The sequence below is a fragment of the Triturus cristatus genome, chromosome 12, assembly GCF_964204655.1.
Source record: "Triturus cristatus chromosome 12, aTriCri1.1, whole genome shotgun sequence".
Taxonomy (NCBI): Eukaryota; Metazoa; Chordata; class Amphibia; order Caudata; family Salamandridae; genus Triturus; species Triturus cristatus.
In genome coordinates, this window is record NC_140595.1 from 540,797,717 (window position 1) to 540,818,286 (window position 20,570).

Sequence of the window (20,570 nt, forward strand, 5' to 3'; positions counted from 1 at the left end):
TATTGAAAGGCGTTTCCGCCACCACTGTACAGGGACTGTCTAGGTCTGGAACCCATAGCTTCACCAAAAACAGGACCTCATGGAGAGTCCGAACACCCAGGGATTTTCTAGGCAGATTATTGAGGGCTCTCTGGACTCCATATAGGTGGTGTTCCCAACTGCGACCTGAACTGATACCCCAGCTGTTAAGTGTTCAATGGTTTACTCTCTTGCTCTCCACAATCTCCAAATATATCCTGTAGCCCATGAATCATTGGCCTGATCGATTAGGCAACGTACCTGGACATGTACCTCACTGTATTTTCTACATTCCCTCTCAGGTGGGATAGGGGATGGCGCCATGAAGCATGTCTTGAAGAGGTACCTGCTACCCCTCCAGGAATGGTGTTACAAGCACCTGGAGTATCGAGAATATAGTCTGTGTGAAGTCTGAGAGGTCCATCTAGCAAGTTAAGACAGTTCCAGCAACCTGGTCTTTGCATCCTTGCCAAAACTCAACAGGTATCAAGGATGTTTTGTTTAATGTATGTAGGTTAATATTACACAGTAATTAGCAGGTGAGGTTGGTGAACCCTTTCAGTTTAAAGTAGATGATGGGCAGCCACAGGTGCCTCATTTAGAAATTATAATGACAATTACAGTAATTACGTATTTTTATTTAGTGCTCTATATCAGTTTTTCATTCCTATACAAAGCAAATAATAGATGTTATTATCCAATTCAAATCTACTCAAATGATTTAACTTCAAAGGATGAAAGGCTACGTCAGTCCTGTCAGATTATGCATTTGAGACCTGCAGGACAGACAGAAAGACAGACACACCACCAGGCACTTAACTAACAAAGCGATCTTGCCAGCTTTTCTTGATAGATACACGTGTGCACCCCATGAAAATGTTGGTAAGTGAGAAGCCACAGCGGCATGGATGTCCCATGTGTACATGAGGTGACAGTGAGGGCCAAATGGGGTCTTACTCGCTGTGTGGTGATGCTGTGCTGATGCTTTTAGGGTGTGCGACAGGGGTCATTTCGAGCAGAATGGAATCAGTGATAGTACCTCTAATGACTGAATCTTGGTGATCAGCGCAGTCAGAGGAGTAACAAAGGCCCCTGCAGCCATTCAGCCCCCACCAATCCCTACTGGGGGCCCCTATACAGCTAAAGGCCAATGAATACATTTGAGATATGGGCAACTCTGGGGACCCTCTTCACATTCTGAGGATGTGTGGGGGAGATAATTTTGCATTATGTCACTGAGCGTAGTCACGGTGCAGGGGCGGCTCCTCGTCAGGAGCAGAGGAGCGTCACCCCGCCTGCAGCGAGAGCAACAGGAAAACATAAATAAATAAAATGGCATTGACATGCCATTTTATTTATTTGCGACTGCACCGGCTGGCGGTGCTAAATCCAGCAAATGCAGTATTAAGGCACTGGTCTACAGTGCGGATGACAGATTGGCCGGCCGTCTTCCGATGGCCAGCCCAGCATGAGCTATGTATACGCAGCAATCCAAAGGCTGTGAAACAGCCTGAGGATTGCTGGCACGGAACCCCCGCCTCAAAATGAGCGCTGGGTGAGCCTGCTCCCACCAATCCTGGAGCTGCTTTCACAGCATGAGAGCTGCTCCAGAATTGGTTGGAGATGTGTTCCACAAGCAGGAAGGAAGTCCTTCCTTTTCCTTCCGGCTCATGGAAAGCTAAGAGGAGTGCACCAGCGGTCGTGCACCTGAATTTATGGTGAGTTGCGCGCCATCACGCCCTACCATTTTATATTTGCTGTAGCCGCCACGGTCATGGTGTCTTCCCCCTGGCTTGAACCATGATTTCCCTTCTGTTTTTCTCTTGGGTATACATATAAAGCAGGCTGCATGTGCATGAGGCCTTCTCTTATATTGCGCTGCCGAGCTATCGTCCGCGCATACCTGCCAACTCACACGGTGCCATTGTGTGACACACGATATCGGTTCTCATCACACGATCTCCCAGGGAGGAGCTGATATCACACAGTGGCAGGGAAAACGAGCTGGAAACCACTGTAAATAGTGGATTTCAGCTTGTTTTCCTAGGCTTTGAACTGCCCACGTCCATTAAGGGGTGTGAAAACACTCCAGGACATCGGCACCAGCAAGATCTTTTGGGGGGGGTTGGTAGGAGGGGGCTTGGGGGCGGGGTTCAAAAGGCATGAGGCCCAGCCCCCTTCAAGGCACCGTCCCCTCCTCACACAGTGAAATGGTTTTTCAAGTTGACAGGTTTGGTCCACGGCCTGTTGCTTTGTGGGTTTTAAGAGAGGGGCTGGTTGTTGGTACCAGATCCTGCACTTGTGAGCTGTTTGCAGGAGTGAGCTCAGGCACCTGCCACCCAGAGTGCTAATGGTGACGGTGCAGGTGTCCCCTTTAAGGCAGCATGCACCCACATTTATTTGATCTGTTGCTTTTTTAATGTCTTTGTGTTCATTTTGTTCTTAATACAAGCTAAATATTGAATTATGTTATCGATGTGTGCTGTTAGTTCCTCGTTTTCTTCTTTGGGTGCGTTGATTCAAACATGTTGGTTATCACACAACTTGCTCCATCCTTACTTTTGAAGACTATTGCGCGAGTCAGATTTTCTCTAAAAGTGGGTGTTTTTTGGGCCAAATACAGCGATTTCCATGTCTATGTCCAGCACGGCAACTCCATCCTCATTTACAATTTTTGGAAATGTTGCCTGTACTCGAATAGACTTAAACGTTCATGCAGTGCTGTTTCCTGCTGCAAAGGCGTGCTTCCAGAAGTGAACACAGAAAAAAACTCGATGGTATGCCCCAGAATTTGAAAACATAGCTAGCGGCAACCAAAAGAGGTGCACCTTTCATTACATAAAGGGTTTAAGTGGGTTTGTACTCTACAGTGTGAAACTGCAAATGTTTTATACAGACGAGTTTACTCAGAGCGGTAGATAAGACAGTATTAAATAAAGTTCCTCTGCTTCCATTCAACTCTTTAATTGTCCTCATACGAGACCCCACATTCCCAGACATCACTTTAGGAAACATCGGGATAGGCAGTTCCCCCAGTTCAGAGATCTACAGACCCCTCGGTCCACCATCGACCCACGCACCTTCAGGGCACCCCCTCACAAGGCTCGTCTCCAAGACCCCTGCTGCCCCAAAGTCCGGACTAACCTCATCTTCGTCCCACGATGGCGCCTCTCAGACCTACATGGTGTGCGAGACAAAACCATCCAAGTGCTTCGATGTTCCCTCTTCCAGGCACTACCTCCGAGTGGACACTTCAACTTGTCCTCATCAGCAGCCATCCTTCTTGAACTTTGTTGCTCCAGGATGACCCCACAGTAATATACCAAATCAGAATCAATCAATCAATCAGGGGTTTAGAATCCAGCTTCTCCTCGTTTTGCAGGCCCGTAAATCCCTCCAGTGGGTTTAACAAGTCTTCCAATTGTATGCATGCGGTCATTAGCTTGGAGCTGCCTAAATATCTCTGGTTAAGATTTCATAACAGACCTCTCTGCATTGGGTTCCCCTTCAACCCAGTCTGGCCCTCCCTGTTTTTCTTCCAATCGGACCGAGGATCTAAGCACCTGCTCTCAACCCTAGGGGGGGGGGGCTGTCTCCAGCTCTGTCCTCTGCTGGGATCTTCTAGCCCTCCTGTCCCACGTGGTGCTCATGTCTCAGCATCTCTCACGCGGCTTCGGAGACCCGCACCCCCCAACACTGTCCTCTGCACATGGAGGCCCCCCCCCCCTCCCCCGGCGGCCCGGCCCACCACCTACAGTATATCATTTCGACACCTCAGTCCAGCAATTCCTCAGGTTAAGCTCACAAGTGGTAGAAGTACTGCGTTTATCACAGATAGGTATATATACACACATTGCTCCTCGTAGAATGCTCTGAGGCATTTGATAAAGGTAGCTCTAAGTTTGGGGGGGGGGGGGGTGAATGGCCAAACTGCTGGAATGTCTTTCAGGAATAACTAATACATGACTGAGACATACGTGAGAAATGAGAGCACAGCAAACATTGTATCAGCCAAACTTAAAGCCACATTAAAGACTTTAGTATGTCACTGATGATGTAAAATGGGATTTAGTACGACAATGATCAACTAAAGTAGATAAACAAGTTAAAGCAGTAAGCGAATTAAGGAAACATTGCCTACTACAGGGATCATGATGTTCATCAATATATACTGACTCCGTTAGAGCCCCGATGTGAGATTAGACAATCACTAGTAGAAATACTAAAATATAGATATAGTTTGGAAAGGCTTTCATTTTGCTTGTATATTGATCTATTGATTTTAAAGTATATGCGGGCAAATTTCCTTCAGGTGTATGACCGGCATGAGATGGAGAGTGGGTAAAGTTTGTACCGCCCTACACTATATTTTACTTTAATTGCCGGCCGGGCCCCAGCCGCCACATCATGATGACCTCCCTGATTCCAAATTATCCGATTACCACCCCGCCACCCACTGAAACTCCGATGGTTCTTAGGGGTGGGACAAGCTTACCAGAACAAATCCAGGACTGGATTCAAAAGTGAAACCTACTGAGGAAACTTGTAGGACTGAGGTGACTGCACACATTTTTGATATAGCTCGCACATGCCATGGAACATGCCGCCAGACACTTAACATCTGCACGCCCTTTGTGAGAAGAGGGAAGCGTAATGCAATGGGGGACATTTAAATCCCACCAACCCACATGCTACTCGAATAGAGAGGGCTGGCAATAGAAGCTTAATGGGGAACGACCCAATACTATTTCCTTGGTAATTCCAAAGACCTGGTGTAAAAACCACACACTTGAAGACAAAATTGCCCTGGCAACAATCATTAATGGATATGGGTGAGCAACAGCCAGCAAGAGCAATATGGCCGCATTATGAGGATGCTTACAACTATGCAGGCGAAAGCGGGAGCATTTCTAATCACAATGTCACTGCTGTGCCAATAACGGACACTTTTGTGTGACCATTTTCGAGTCAAATGCTACACATTTGTCTTTTATATTTGTATTCACCCGTTAGCCCTCCACAAGTCGTAACCCATCCACCCTTACCCATCCAACTAAACCACCCAAATGACCCATCCATCCACCCACTTATCCAACCCCATCTATTAATCCATCCGAACCCTTTATCCATCAAACTAGCAAAACCCATCCATCTATTCACCCACCCAGCCATTCAGCCAACCTAACACATCAACCCAACCATTCATCCATCCCCACCCATCCATCCTCTTGCATCGAACAACATATCAAACCAAGACCTTCTGTCCATATTACCATCCGTTTATTCACTCATCTACCCACCCATCTCTCTAGATACAAGCTGTGAGCAAAGGATAAGCCTTTTGCAGGCACAATAGAATTCGGGGAGCCTAATTTATATTCCACCCGATGCCCGATTCTTCCACTACACACTCCCACCCTGCCTCTTAGCTCACAGCTGGGATTATTTTTATCCCGATTCCTGCTTTTATCACTGCTGCGGTCGTATCCTTTTCTTCCTGCTTCTTTCTCCGTTGCCTGCCTTTCTCTCTATTGCACTAGGTCAATCTTTGGAAATAAAAAATAATTCTGGATGCCCAAATATTGAACCCCCGAGTTTACAACATGCATCCACCAGCACAAATTAAGCATGTTTGCCTGAGAAACGACTGACCCTGTCCCGAATCTCACAAGCTTTCAGAGACACCGATCTTTTCAGAAAATGTCCCAGTTTTGAGACAGGCCAGCCCGCCGCTGATATCTGCTTATTCTTAGGCCTTAGTATTACTTCCTTGGACTTTACATCTGCCCCCCCCCCCTCCTCCTCTACTATGTATGGGCCACAATCAGAAATTCCTGAAAAACAGGACCTGGTTTTGATGATTTTGTAACACAAATTTCACTTATCAATTGGGAAAATCGGACTATACCACCTGTGTAACTAGGGACGTGTTTCTGCTTTCAAAGGGAAAGGCAAAGGCTTGAGTAGTGTCCCACCGTCGACAATCGAAGTGATATTACGCTGCCCATTAGCTGCTATATTGATGCAAAAAAAAGAAAAAATGAAAACTTAAAAAATATATATTTGATCTGTTAAATGAGCATCTGTCCTTTCATGGCTAGTGTTCTGCAAACCCTCAAGAAGGTGTGACCCCATGAAGTCCTCCTGCTGACATGCCCCGGACTGGCCCAACATGTCTTTGTGCCCATGACTACAGCTGAAGGCCCCTGTGGAGTATGTAGGGATGACCCGCTCTTTCTATAGGTCACAATGCCACAGGAATTGTCCATTAGCTGATGGATTTAATAGATCTCCAAGGAAGAACCCCATTGCGGCCAACACTTGCCAACACTGCTTTGGCCACCATACATCCTTCTTCGTGGCCAAGGCTGTCACACTCATCCGCAGCGCGACTGTTACGCGCTGTAGAAGTGACACTGATAATCATCCAATGGGGTCTGGCAGCACACACGACCATCTCAAAGTCATATACACGTCATAGGGAGACCTGACAAACTGATCTACTGAAAAACTCTAAAACATAAATAAAATCCTTCATTGTTGAATGTAGACACAAAGATTTGACCAATACATCAAAGTTACTCACACAACACTCTGCAAGAACTCCATTGATGTTAAAGAAAAGGACATGAAGGCCAACATAAATAATAAATAAAACAAAAAGCCTTACACTACTGCCTAGGTGGGCGTAAAGCACTTCTACGTTTTTCTAACTGTAGCGCCTTTAATGTACTTGTTTGCCACACTTCACAACGAGGAACACGGCACTTTACGTGGGGCGATCCCAGCACTTTCCAACATGTAAATGTATGTGTCTTGTAAAGCGCACTGCTGCCCTGAGGCGTCGTGGCGCTGTAGACCGCTGGGGAACCCGTCCTGGCTATCCCTGTGAGATGGTCCCTCCTGGGTATCTCCAAGGTGAAACCAGGCATCCCCGGCGAATGTGGGGGGCCGTTGTGGAGATGAGGCAAGCTAATGCCCAGAGTTGCCGAGTGTGTTCCTGGTTAGAGTAGGTACCGAGGCGAGAATTATCGAGTCCGTTTTGACCCTGGTCCACGACCCTGCCGCGTCGGGAATTGAACCCTGGTCCCTGGCCGATTCTCTGCTTGCGGATCTGCCGCCTCTAACCAGTGAGCCACACCTCTCCACTGCATTCATTTAGTCAGTAGCGGCACTTTACAGACAGAGCTGGCACTTTCATGTAACTACATTGGCTCTTCCCTGCTTGTATAACCTGCAAAATCCCCACTGTCCTGAATGAGTTAATGGTGACTTGCTAACAGCAGCTACAAACGCAGTAACTCACCCAATACACTATGAAGAATAAATCAGACAAATTACCGGCAATTCACAACCAAAACCTGTAACCGCACCAATGGGACAGTGATAGCAGTTCACAAGCACAGCTACATCACATTTAAAGGGACACCGCCTGCTTCACCCCTTCAAGCACTTTCAATGGCATAGTAGCAGCACTTAGCATCTAGAACGGTGCATCACGTTTAAAGGCACAGTGCGCGCTTGACGCTTAGCACACTTTTAACGGGGCACCCCGGGCACGTCTCAACATACCTGCAATGCTTTCCACGGACTGGCAGAAGCACTTTTCTGAAGAATTTGATTACATTTAGTGGGGCAGAGGCAGAGCCAGCAGTCTCAGCAGGCATCAGCCACTGCTGATGGGGCAGTACGAATGATGCCGATCTCTGCGAGTCTGCTGCACATGCGGTGGAATAGTGAAAACACAAACAGATCTAAGAGCATCTTCGAGGACACTTCTCAACAGAATTTTATGGGGCAGTATCAATACATCCAACACTACTCCATAGCATTTCGTGGGACAGCATAGACAGATCCCATAGCATTTCATGGGACAGTACACAAATGTATCCCAGAACATTCCATAGGCACTACAAAGAGAACCTGGAACATTCCATGGGGCAGTACAAACATATCCCTGAGCATTCCACTGGGCAGTAGCACCAACAGACCTAAGAGGATGCCATGAACAGTACAAACAGATCTCTGAGCATTCCATGGGACAGTAGCACCAACAGACCTAAGAGCATTCCACGGGACAGTGCAAACAGATCCCTGAGGATTCCACAGGGCAGTAGCACCAACAGAACTAACACCATTCCATGGGGCAGTAAAAACAGATCCCTGAGCATTCCACGGGGCAGTAGCACCAACAGAACTAAGAGGATGCCATGGGACAGTACAAACAGATCCCTGAGCATTCCACGGGGCAGTTGCACCACCAGACCTAAGAGCATTTCACTGGGCAGTACAAACAGATCCCTGAGCATTCCACTGGGCAGTAGCACTAACAGATCTAAAAGCATTCCATGGGGCAGTACAAACTTATCCCTGAGCATTCCATGGGGGAGTACAAACATATCCCTGAGCATTCCAAGGGGCAGTAGCACTAACAGATCTAAAAGCATTCTATGGGGCAGTACAAACATATCCCTGAGCATTTTATGGGGCAGTACAAACAACTCCCAGAACATTTCTTTGGACAGTACCAACAGATTCCAATGAATTTAATGTGGCAGTACAAACAGATCCAAACAAATTAGAAAGCCTCAAACGTTTCAAGGGAACATATAGGCACACCCAAACAGATCTCAGACAATTTCATAGGACAGAACAGCATTTCTAAAAAGACACACAGCATTCCAATGCGAAGTGCATACACAAATCGGACAGTACATACATAAATCTTTGCAGACCTCGTAACATTTCATAGGTCCTAAAGCATTTCATGGACAGTGGCGACACTTCTGAACAGTACCCCATAGCGCCTAAAAGGAGAGTGCAGCACTTCTCAAGGGACACCAGAGCGTTAAATGAAAAGTACCAGCACTTCTAGCTAGATCACCATAAGGGACAGTGCCAGCCACAAGCAAACCTTCCGCATAATCAGTCCCCCTCCCCACCCCACGCAGAAACATCACTGGGTTAACACACCTACTTACAGAGATCCCTGTAAATGCACATCCCAGGCCCGTAATTCTGAGGGCCCCCACCCTTTTTCCTGACCCGGCTCTGATTGAAGAGAAACAATGTAACTTGTTACTTTGTTTCTCTTCAGTCCTGGGTCAGCGTGGAGAGCTCAGAGCAGGCTGCACACTGCAGCTGCTTCAGAGCAAGAGACATACAGCTCTCTACCGATGAGCTTAGGGGGCCCCCTTCAGATACTTAAGACTGGGAGCACCCCCGCACCGCGGGGGCTGCGGGGTTGTTTGTTACGCCCCTGCCCCACTGATTTTACTAGGCCTGGGCGGCAAATTCCGTTCCGCTCGCGGAATTTGCGGAAGTTGGGTAATTTCGCGTTCCGCGGAGAACGCGAAATTGCCCAAAATTCTGCTTTCCGCGACTTCGCGAAATTTTTTGCTTGTTCGCGTTCTCAAAATGCGTGTTCGCGAGATATTTCTCCCCGAGCACGCAAACAGCGATTGTGGACAGGAAAAAAGCATCGCGAACAAGCAATTCCGCGTGTTCGCGGAATTTCTGCGTGTTCGCGGAGATTTTTTACCGTTTCCCGGAGATTTGCGTAATGCGATTACGCAAATTCCGCCCACCCCTAGATTTTACACCCTGCTGCACTGCCCCGTGGCTGCCACCTTTGTAGTAACTCCTGTTCCAGCACGCGCGGGAGCAGAGCATGGCCTCAACCACGTATTATCAGTGCATTCAGAACTGCGGCAATTATCATACAACCAGCCATTTCCAGAGTTTCCTTGTTTTGAGGATCCTGGCAACAGAGGGCACATTCGTGACTCCAGGAAGCACCTGGCCCTTTACTGATGGGCCGTAAATTGCTTTCCGCCTAGAGGGACCCTTTGGGGCACACCTCCCCTCCCACATCCCCTCTCCTCCGGTTGCAAATGGTGACTTGACTGGTCCACTGAAGTTTGTGGTGACCAAAAGCCAAAGTCTGAATAACAAAAGATGAGAGGGGAAGACTGAGTACCCAAGGGCTGCCATAATGCAATATGAAACATAAGCAGACCGGGTATAATGTGGACACACAGACGTGTGAATATACACCCTTTGACCTTGATTACGTTAGAAAGACTCAGGCCACCCAGACAAATACGAGAAATTTGCATACCTGCAAATCAGTGCTAGAACAAGGTGAAAGTGGGTAAAACGGGCAAAATACGAGCTAAATGGACACCTGTTAATTAGCGTCAGCTCATGGTGAGCAAACTTGTGGGTGCAGAACTGCAACAGATTCCGAAGAGTGCAAACAGCATGTGTGCTATTCGCTCTGCTGATTTGTGTCAGCCTTGGCCAGCCGCAATTCAAGGGAACAAAACCCCTCAATTTGCAGCAGGTTTTTTTTTTTACTTAATGCTCTGAATTCTTTTTGTGATAAAGCATATTATTAGCATTTCAAACCGTATAACAACACACTATATTACCAGATTGTTCAAACAAGAGTTGTACTCGTATGCTATCTTAATCACGTCTAATCGCACACACCCACCTCCTTCAGACCCGTTAACTCATCTATCCTCCACCCATCCCAGCCAAGGAAACTGGCCAATTCTCACAATGATATCTGCCAACCATCCTCCGGGGCTCCTTGCCCCATTGGGGTGTCAATGCTTCGCTATTTCCCATTTGTCTTTTAAGTATCCAAGTCACAAGTAGGTGTACACTATGGCCACCTTCTCAACTATCCATAATTCCCGGCAGTGACGCTCGGGCTCCCAGCAGAAAATGGCCGTCTAGTACTCTTTACATGCGTGGGTGTACTGTGCGCCAAAAAAAGGCCATGATTGGCATTTCCTTACAGCATGCAGATAAGTGCCTTCTGGGGCGCAGCAGCGCTAGCATGCGGCAGATGGAGCATGCAACTCACTGGGTGGATATCAAGGGAGTGTCGCAACTGCAAGTACAGCCTCTTAAAGAGAAACAACTGACTCGCAATATGAGAGACCGCAACATCAACATGCTAACTTCAATCACCAAAAATAGATTACAGCCCCCTTTAATATGACCAACCTTGACGATCTTTCTGATCATTACATTAACACGTTGTCTAACAATCTTGACTTTATTGCTCTGAAACAGCTCAAAAGGATTCCGAGTCAAACTTTCTAAACCATGTTTTAATGGTTCCCTAAATGATGAACGGCGCAATCTTAGACTCTCTGAGAGACTCTGGAGAAATATACCTTCCACCACAAATCTCACTCAACTGAGAAAAGTGAGAAGTGCCTACAACAAACACATCCACTTGGCGAAAACCGACCACTTCAGAACTCAATTAGATGGAGCCAAAAATAGACCCCAAAAACTCTTTGAAATCATTAAGGAACAAGCTAACCAGCCTTCTAACTAAAACTCTACTCCTATATCCCTGCTCCCTAGACGTGATGATTTTACAGCTCACTTCTCTGAAAAAACAAGGAAAATAGAGTTGGAGCTATTACCTGCCACCTTAACTTTGTTACCTAAGAAACCTCCCACAGGATCAGTGGAGCTGGCAGAATCCTCGACAATATACTAACCTTTTGGCTGCTCTCTCAAAAACAATGCCTCTTGAAGCTGTTTTCTCCTACCAGATTGCACCGAGGTCCTTCACAACATGGCATCCCTCAAACCCTCCAACCATTTTGTTGATCCTTTACCCGCCAAGCTCTATAAAGATTTAAACTCAGCCATTCTCCCTCTTTGGTCCCGGATCATTCATGAATCCCTCTTACAGGGAAAAATTCCGGACTACCTAAAAGTTGGGCAAGTTACTCCCATTCCTAAGAAGCCCAATGCGGACCTATTAGATCCAAACAACTTTCGACCTATTACCAGCAGTATGACTAGCTAAATTGCTTGAAAAATGCGTCCATTCGCAGCTCTGCAACCACATTGAGAAATATCAACTCCTTGACCCTCATCAGTCAGGATTCAGATCAGGGCACAGTACTGAAACGGCACTAACGCACATAGTTGATGACGCCGTGAGAGTCCTTGACCAAAATGTCCCTTGTCTCCTGATCCTTCTGGACCTGTCCTCAGCCTTCGATACCATCAAAAATGAAAACCTGATTGATCTTCTTCAACAGAGGATGTGTTTCTCGGGCCCGGTCCTAAATTGGTTTGCCTCCTTCCTGCACAACCGCACGCAAAGGATCAAAGTTAGTCATGCCCTCGCTTCCAGTACCCCTGTCATGATTGGAGTCCCACAAGGTTCTGCGCTCTCGCCCACTCGCTTCAACCTCTTTATGGAACCACTTGCTGTCATCCTGAACCGAGCGAACATTCAATACAGCATGTATGCAGATGACACGCAATTGTATCTGAAGATCTCCTCTCAAGAGGACATAAAATCATTAAATGCTGCACTTGCACAAACCCAGCTATGGTTAGCTCAGAACCATCTCCTACTAAATACACTCAAAACGGAATTTCTTTGGATCGCCCCACCCAATCACTCGACTCCTACCCTTGACTGGATTAAACACCTAACTGCTCTGAACTGCACACCTCATGTTGTAGACTCTGCAAATGTTTAGGTATCACCTTGGATAAACACTTAAACATGCAAGCGCACATCAGTGCTACTACTAGGGGAGCCAATTTCCAACTTAACACACTGAAGAAAATCAAACCTTTCCTCCCCCCCGAAGATCCCAGGCCGGCGGTTCAATCCCTGTTTATCCCTAGATTGGAATATGGGCTGGTGACCCTTGCTGGAATTCCCAAAGCTAGCTTGGCCCCACTCAGAGTTACCCTGAACGCATCGGCTAGACTTGTAATGGGCTCGAGAAAATATGATCACATTTCCACCGACCTTCTGCAACTAAATTGGTCAAGCTAGCTTGCCTGACTCATAAAGCCATACACTACAACACCCCGTACTACCTAGCAAATAAGCTTGAGCTATCAGGCTCCAGCCGGAACCTCAGAAGTACGTCCACCCTTCTCTTGAAACCTCCAATATTCAAAAAGAAAAGATCTTACAACCGTGCTTTCACTGGTCTTGCTCTGAGAATCTGGAACTCCTTGCCATCTGAGATCAGATCCAATCCTTCCACTACTTCCTTTAAAAAACTGGTCAAACGACTACTGCTGAACGAACGTTAACTCCCTCTTCCTGTGATCATGCTCTGGTGTTTGTTAATAACCTAATTCTTGTGGTATTACACTGATGCCTTATTGTATGTTTTTACCCTATTTTGATCTAGTCCTTGATGGCTCCTTAACTGTAATAACTGATGCTCTCGCTCTTGTTTTTGTTTAAATTCCCTGATTCGTATTGTATTTTGTGCATTCTATTTTTATGATTTACTCTGCGTGTTTTAAGGCACCGTTAATACCCTCTACTCTTTAACTTGAATATTTTCCCACATGTTTTTAACTTCACTTACTCTGATTATTTTTTTACCCTTGCAGGCGCCAACTTTGTACATCGCTCTGATACCCCTGTGGGTCTTCTTTGCGCTTCATAAAACTATTCAAATAAACAAACAGTAAAAATGAGCTCTTGTGAAGGGCAAAGACAATCACTAATTGGACGAAGGATTTCATGCAACTATGGGCCCATACATTGTCAAGTGTAGAAATGCATGAGATATGCTTAAGGAACAAGTTACTTTCCTTCAGTAATGCCCTATCTGGTAGAGACTATCTAGTCAAAGATTCCTTACCTTAAAATTACTCTCAGGTGTCAGACTGGATCTGGAAATTTTTCAAGAGCAATACCCCTGTGCGCTGGTAGGTAACGTCGTTTGGCTTCACGTGGCGTCATTGGCTTCATACACGCTGGAAGGATTGTGCTTGGTACCTATATAGGCACCACCCCAGCGCTGACGGCAGCTACTATTCACGACTTTCTATGCCGGAAATGCGAAGCCATGAAGTACAATGACCACTGGTGTGGAATACTAGGGCCCTGACAGGGGAAAGCTCAGTCCCTAGAAATCCATTTGCAGAGCACGGAGGATGGGTGGGTCGGTAAAGAATCTGTGGCTAGATAGAGTCTTTACCAGATAAGGCATTACTGAAGGTAAGTAACTTGTACATCTGATAGAGACTTCTAGCAGCAGATTCCTTACCCTACAATAGATACCCAAGCAATACCTCGCCGGAGGAGGGTCTTCTGACCAATTTCACATGAGGCAATCCTGCAGGAGCGAATGGGCAAAATGCTTAACCCCTACAAACCGGACTGTCCAGGAAATAGTGTTTAGTAAAAGTGTGCAGGGAAGCCCACGTTGCCACCTGGTAGATGTCCAGGACTGGAACTCCATGTGCTAACAGTGGTTGCAGCTGTAGCCCTGGTGGAATGAAAATGCAAAGTCTAAGGAGGTTGCTTCTCAGCGAATGCATAGCAGATTTTGATACAGAGCACGATCCATTGTGAGATGGTCCTCTTCTGAAAAGCCTGTACTTTCTTTTCTTCGACATACCCTATGAAGAGTTGGTCATCCAGATGGAACTCATGTGCGATCAAGGTAGAACGACAACTCTCTTTTTGGGTCCGGTTGGGGAAGTTGCTCCTCTTCCTTGGAGGGATGAGGTGGAGTGTAAAAAGAAGGCAGAGTGATGGATTGGCCTACGTGAAATGGAGTGATCACTTTCGGGAGAAAGGAAGCTCTCATATGAAGTACCAGTTTTTCTGGGTAGATGTGCAGATAAGGAGGCTTGGATGGCGAGGCCTAAAACTCACTGACACGCCGAGCAGATGCTATTGCTACCAGGAAGGCCGTCTTGATGGTAAGGAGCCTGAGAGGACAATTGTGCAGAAGCTCAAAGGGAGCACACATAAGGAAAGTGAGGACATGATTGAGGTCCCACTGGGGCATAATAAAGGGAGAAGGTGGACAAAGATGTAAACCTTTCAGAAACCTATATACAAAAGAGTATTTGAAGAGGGATGGCTGATCAGGCAACAGCAGAACAGCTGAAATAGCAGAGAGATAGCCCTTCAAAGTCCCAGGAGCACCATGCCACAAATTCTGTCAACCCTCATACAATATCATCGCGCGCAACGCATTCCAAGAGGTTTAAGAATTTCTTTGAAGCCGTCATTGTGTAAGAATGATCCAAAAGTCATTGAAAGATGGTATGGCATTTTGAATAAGTGTTCACTTGACCTTATCCTCTTGATAATTGAGGAACTATCCAATATTTTGGAAGAATTGAACAAGGAGATTGGTCAACTCAAACAGGAATTATCTACCAAAATGTCTGCTGAGGAACTCACACAAACATTAGCAGACATCAATGAACAACTTAAAAGACACACACAAGACATTAACGAAAGAAAATTACGTACGTTTCGTAGGGACACCATAGACTACAAATTGGGCGAGGTCTATAACTGGGCTGAAGTCTATGCACGCAGGCGACAAAACAGACCTTTTGGCAAAACCTCTGACACTGACACATCACCAGCTTCCAGTGATTCTGATAACATCAGGAACAGACCGAAACCCAGTAGCCAATCGGAGAAACCTTCGACAGGAACACAATCAGTATCCGAATTACCATCTACGTCTACTTCCTCAACTGCGGTTCCTTTTTTAGGGACAGGCCAGTCAGACAACGCAGACCCAGGAGGGGCAAAAAACGGAAGACCAATTGCACCATCCTTGGACAAGAGAGTCACAAGAAGTCAACGATAACTGAGCATGATAACTTGGTCATCAACATCTCGTCGGTGCCCCTTGATGAGCCACAGATCAAATTGCTCCAAAAAGGATCATCTTTTGTCCCTACCTACTCCTCCAATCGACTGGAAACTGAAGTCAGTTTCTATCGCTTCATGCGTTCCTTAAGGCTCAGACACTTTTTTGACAATGTTTTGACTGATCCTCAACCACAATCTGTCGACACTTTGGGTGGTTTGAAAACCAAAAGCACCTACATGGCACCCGTGAGCCATAAAGTGCTTGATACTTTTGAAACCCTTGTTAAACGTGATCTACTGAGGATATGTAAACCACACAAAACAGTTCACCAGAATTTGACAGTAAAAGATAGAGCACTTCTTCAGAAATTGGCCGACAATCCAGATCTTACTTTTCTTAACGCCGACAAAGGTGGCGCATTAGTCATAATGGACTCCAGTCATTACAGATTCAAACTGGATGAACATGTACAAGACTTTACAACCTATTCTGAACTTGACACGGATCCTACTACTGAATTTCAACTGACTTTACAAGAGATCGTGGATAAAGCAGTCCGTTGTGGCACCATTGGAGAGAAAGAACAAAAATTCTTCACTCAAAATTTTCCCACACGTCCCTCTCTAAGAATGTTGCCCAAAATCCACAAAAGCCTCACTGATCCTCCCATGAGACCGATCGTCACTACCTGTGGCTCAGTACATGAACCTGTTGGCAAATATCTTGATCGACACCTTCAACCCCTAGTACAGAAAATGTCAACTTATGTAAGAGACACTACTCATTTTTTGAACATCATCCAAGAAAGTAACATTAAATGGGACACCAATACTTTTTTCTGTACCATCGATGTAACCTCATTATACACCTCCATCCCACACGATCTAGGCATGGAAGCCATCGAATTTTTTCTGCTACAATCTTCCATTTCTGAAGACCATAAAATATTTTTACTTGAATTACTGCATTTTACACTCTATCACAGTTATTTTTGTTACAACAACAGGTATTACCTTCAATTGAACGGTACATCTATGGGCAATTGTGCAGCTCCCAGCTATGCACAATTGTTCATGCACAAATTCGAGCTTGACCACATTCTCAATAACAGAGTGGAAACCACATTTGTTATTATTCTTACGTTACATTGATGATATTTTTTTAATTTGGAAAGGCTCTGAACAACCACTCAAGACAGCGATTGAGGTTCTCAATGGGATCAATGACCGTTTGAAGTTTACTTACAACATTCACAGCGATACCATCAATTATTTGAATGTACTGTTGTACATCAAGGACGATCGGATTGAGACTACTCTATACAGAAAGAGTACAGACAGGAACAATCTACTACATTTCTCCAGCTTCCATCAGCCCTCTTTGAAGCATCACTTACCATACTCTCAATTCCTGAGAGTCAAAAGAATCATCTCTGAACCTATGCAATTGATACAAGAGAATTTGAGCATGGAAAAACGGTTCATCGATCGAGGATATCCCAAAGAAGCTTTGCTTACTTCTTTGGAAAGGGTTCAATTCAAATCCAGATCACAATTGTTAAAGAACAGTGACATCAAGAAGTCCACGTCACGATCAGTCATAGTTACCAAATTCTCTACTGAGAGTTTTAATATCAAGAAAACCATCTTGAAACATTGGATCGAACCGGATTTCAAGGATATATTTCTGGATAAACCTCTTTTCGCATATGAAAGGAGCAAGAATTTGATGGAACTCTTGCGTTCTCAACCCGCCATTGATTCAACTTCACCCCACAAAGGTACTATACCTTGTCATAACTGTGGGCATTGCAACAGCATCATCAAAGGTAATTCAACCCAACATCCAACACAAGGTTTCAATATCAAGTTGCATGTCACGGCGACATGTGACTCCAAGAATCTTGTATACATGCTTAAATGCCCATGTGGCCTTGTATACATAGGCAAAACTGAGAGAAAAATAAAAGTTCGCTTAACAGAACATAAAAGCAACATCCGCAATAAGAACACTAAGTCAACAGTAGCAACGCACTTTCTTGCTAAGGGCCACAACATCAGCCAATTGAGATTTTTGGTTTGTGAAATGGTACCGATCAAAGAACACAGAGACAATCGCAAATACCTTCTTCAGAGAGAAACTGTATGGATTTACAAAATGAATGCCTTGGCACCACACGAACTCAATGACCGTGTTGAACTCAGTTGCTTCTTGTAACTATTGCTCTGTGCACCCTATCCCTTTGAACTTCCTTCTTACTTTTTTCATCTGATTACCTTTATTCTTATTTATATAATCGCTTACATCATTTCAGCCATTAATGTTCACCTATCTCCATTCATCTTTTTCCTCTCCCCCTTATCATTCATATTTTTATTTTTTTATTTTTTCTTTCAACACGTTGAATTTTATCTAACTTTATTTGGTTTCAACTCAGTCAACTTTTTTCCTTTCATACAACGACTTTCACTTTTCCAACATGGCCGTTTCTTGTGTCTTTTCCCATCTGCATCCTTCTGACATTCCTATCTTTTCTATTTGTCTTATTTGTCACTATTCATTTGTTACTGTATAAATATTACTATCGTTATTTCGTGAATACCATTACAATATGGCCGCCGCATAGACTTTTGATGTAATTCGGCCCTTCTTCACTTTCCACTATCCCGTTTCGGACATTAGAAGGTTTCTCCTTACTTTTCATTAACTGACTCACTCGTTGGAGTAGTACTGCACGATTACACGCTGGTTGTTTTCTGCACGCGTCGAAACTTTGGTCATTTTGATCATTCAAACTAACCAGGTATGTCGCGCCACATCGCACACTATCTAGGTTTATTATAACGCACTGGGGAGTAGCGCGGCTTTTGCCGTAGTGGTGTAAGGTGAGAGTATTCATTTAATTTATATACCTTTGACCTCACCAACACTTTCACCTCGGTCCTTGGGGTACCGTTGGCTTTAATCATGTTACCTCTTGCTCTATCATTTCACAGCAATAATCACTCCACGTTATACCGTCTTTCACCTCGTTATCTTGCTCGCTACTCTCGTTATTTTAGGTTTCTCACCGTTATTTTATCACGTTTGCTTCTAACCTACTAGGCACTAATTTAACTGCTTGTATGATAAAACAGGCCGATACATCTCTCCTTTTTGTGTATTTTTTATAGGACTTCTCCTGATGAAGGGTTGCTTATAACCCGAAATGCATTGAGTACATTGATGAGTCCTTGGTTTGACCACTTTGATAATCCACATATCCCGTGAATAAAACGAGGAATATAACAATGAAGAATTTATTGTCAATTCACTTTTGAGTTGGAACATTGTTCATCCTGCAACTTCGTTGCAATTCGGCTGTGCTTAGGGGGACACTACTCGATACGACTAGTGCATTCTTCAACTTCAGATGTAAACCATCTTGTTGGAGAGATGCCTGGCAGTCAAGATAACTTCACAGACTTCGGGAGGAAGATCAAAAGCTGTCATCTGTTGCCGCTAAAGCTCCATGCAAGAAGGCTAATCATTGACAGGTTTGTGTGAAGAACCTTCCCCTACTGCTGCAGCAGAAGATCCTCCCGAAGGGCCACCCTCAACAGCTTGGGATACCAGACTCGCCATGCCCAGTCTGGAGCCACAAGGACGAGGTAAGACCTAAAAAGACTCTGACAAAACATCAACAAAAGATCAGTCAAAAAGTGACTAAAGGGTAGCTCTTCCCGAATCTGCGCTGACTGGCGTGGAAAGAAAAGAACTGACTTCTGAAGCGGACGATGCCAACAGCTGAATGGCGCCACCTACCACTGTTCAGTGGTACTGCTGACAAAAGATTTTCGGATCCAGTCTAACACCTCAGGTAATTCTAAGGTAAGAAATCTGTGGCTAGAAGTCGTTATCAGATGTATGTGAAATGCCAGAGAGGAGTTTCAGCGATCAGTCTGCCTTACCAACCTATGTGTTTGCCCACTGCCTTCCAACACTCCAGTGGAGTTCTGGTGATCATGGGTGTGAGAAGTTGGCCTGGCATATGCTGGTCACTAGTTATAGTGGCCACCTTGCACCAGTCCAATTCGACTCTTATGGTAGATAGGTTTAAGACAACCTTTTAAAGAAAGCTATCCTAGTGGTAGCTGTGGAGAGCATCCTTCAGGCTAAGTCTCAGAGGAATGTAAAGCAGCTTGTTTTACCTTATAATCTCTTGAATTACCAAATGAAAGGACACCACACAGGTATATATATCAAATATATATGTATTTATTTCTAGACACACTCTACTAATCTCTTTATGAGATTAGAAGTCAGGAACACATTCAAATATCAATGTTTCACAATAAGTTAAGCACAAATATGGCTGGGGCCCTAGGGGCGTACCAGACCATATACTAAAAAAGAGGTTTAGGAAAGTTGACTTGCAAGGGGACAAGGCCTAGGGCCTGTAGAATCGCTGGGGCTTCACTAATCCACCCAAGGCAGGTAAGTAAAAGACCCACGGGAGACGCATGCAGTGTGAGAACACAGCCACGGGTTGCCTATTGATTTCAATGGAGCAAGTTGCGGTTGAATTTTTAAAGTTTTAGGGTACTTCGAGGAAGTCTACAAGCAAGCCACTTACAAGGTAAGTAATTCGAGGGCCAACACACACTAGGGCACCGGAGTGCACGAGTTACCTCACCCAGGGAAGCCGGGTGCATAGGTGTCTTTTGGTGTCGGGTCGCGTCGCTGTTTTCTATGGAAGCCAAAGAGGATTTGCTGCTTGCGAAGACTGGAGAAGTGTCCGGTGGAATCCAAGGCTGGATTCAAGATGAAGATGACCTGAAAGCAGAAGGGACAGTGTTCACATTCACTTGCCAGTGACCACGGGGCCAGGAAGATGGATGCCCACGGATGTCAGGTGATTTC

General features: G+C 45.3%; 1 protein-coding gene across 2 annotated transcripts in view; it reads right to left on the reverse strand.

Moving 5' to 3' along the window:
• The window catches only part of DUS2 (dihydrouridine synthase 2), a 571,780-nt gene that overhangs the window by 69,825 nt on the left and 481,385 nt on the right, over positions 1 to 20,570 (reverse strand). The window lies entirely within an intron of this gene.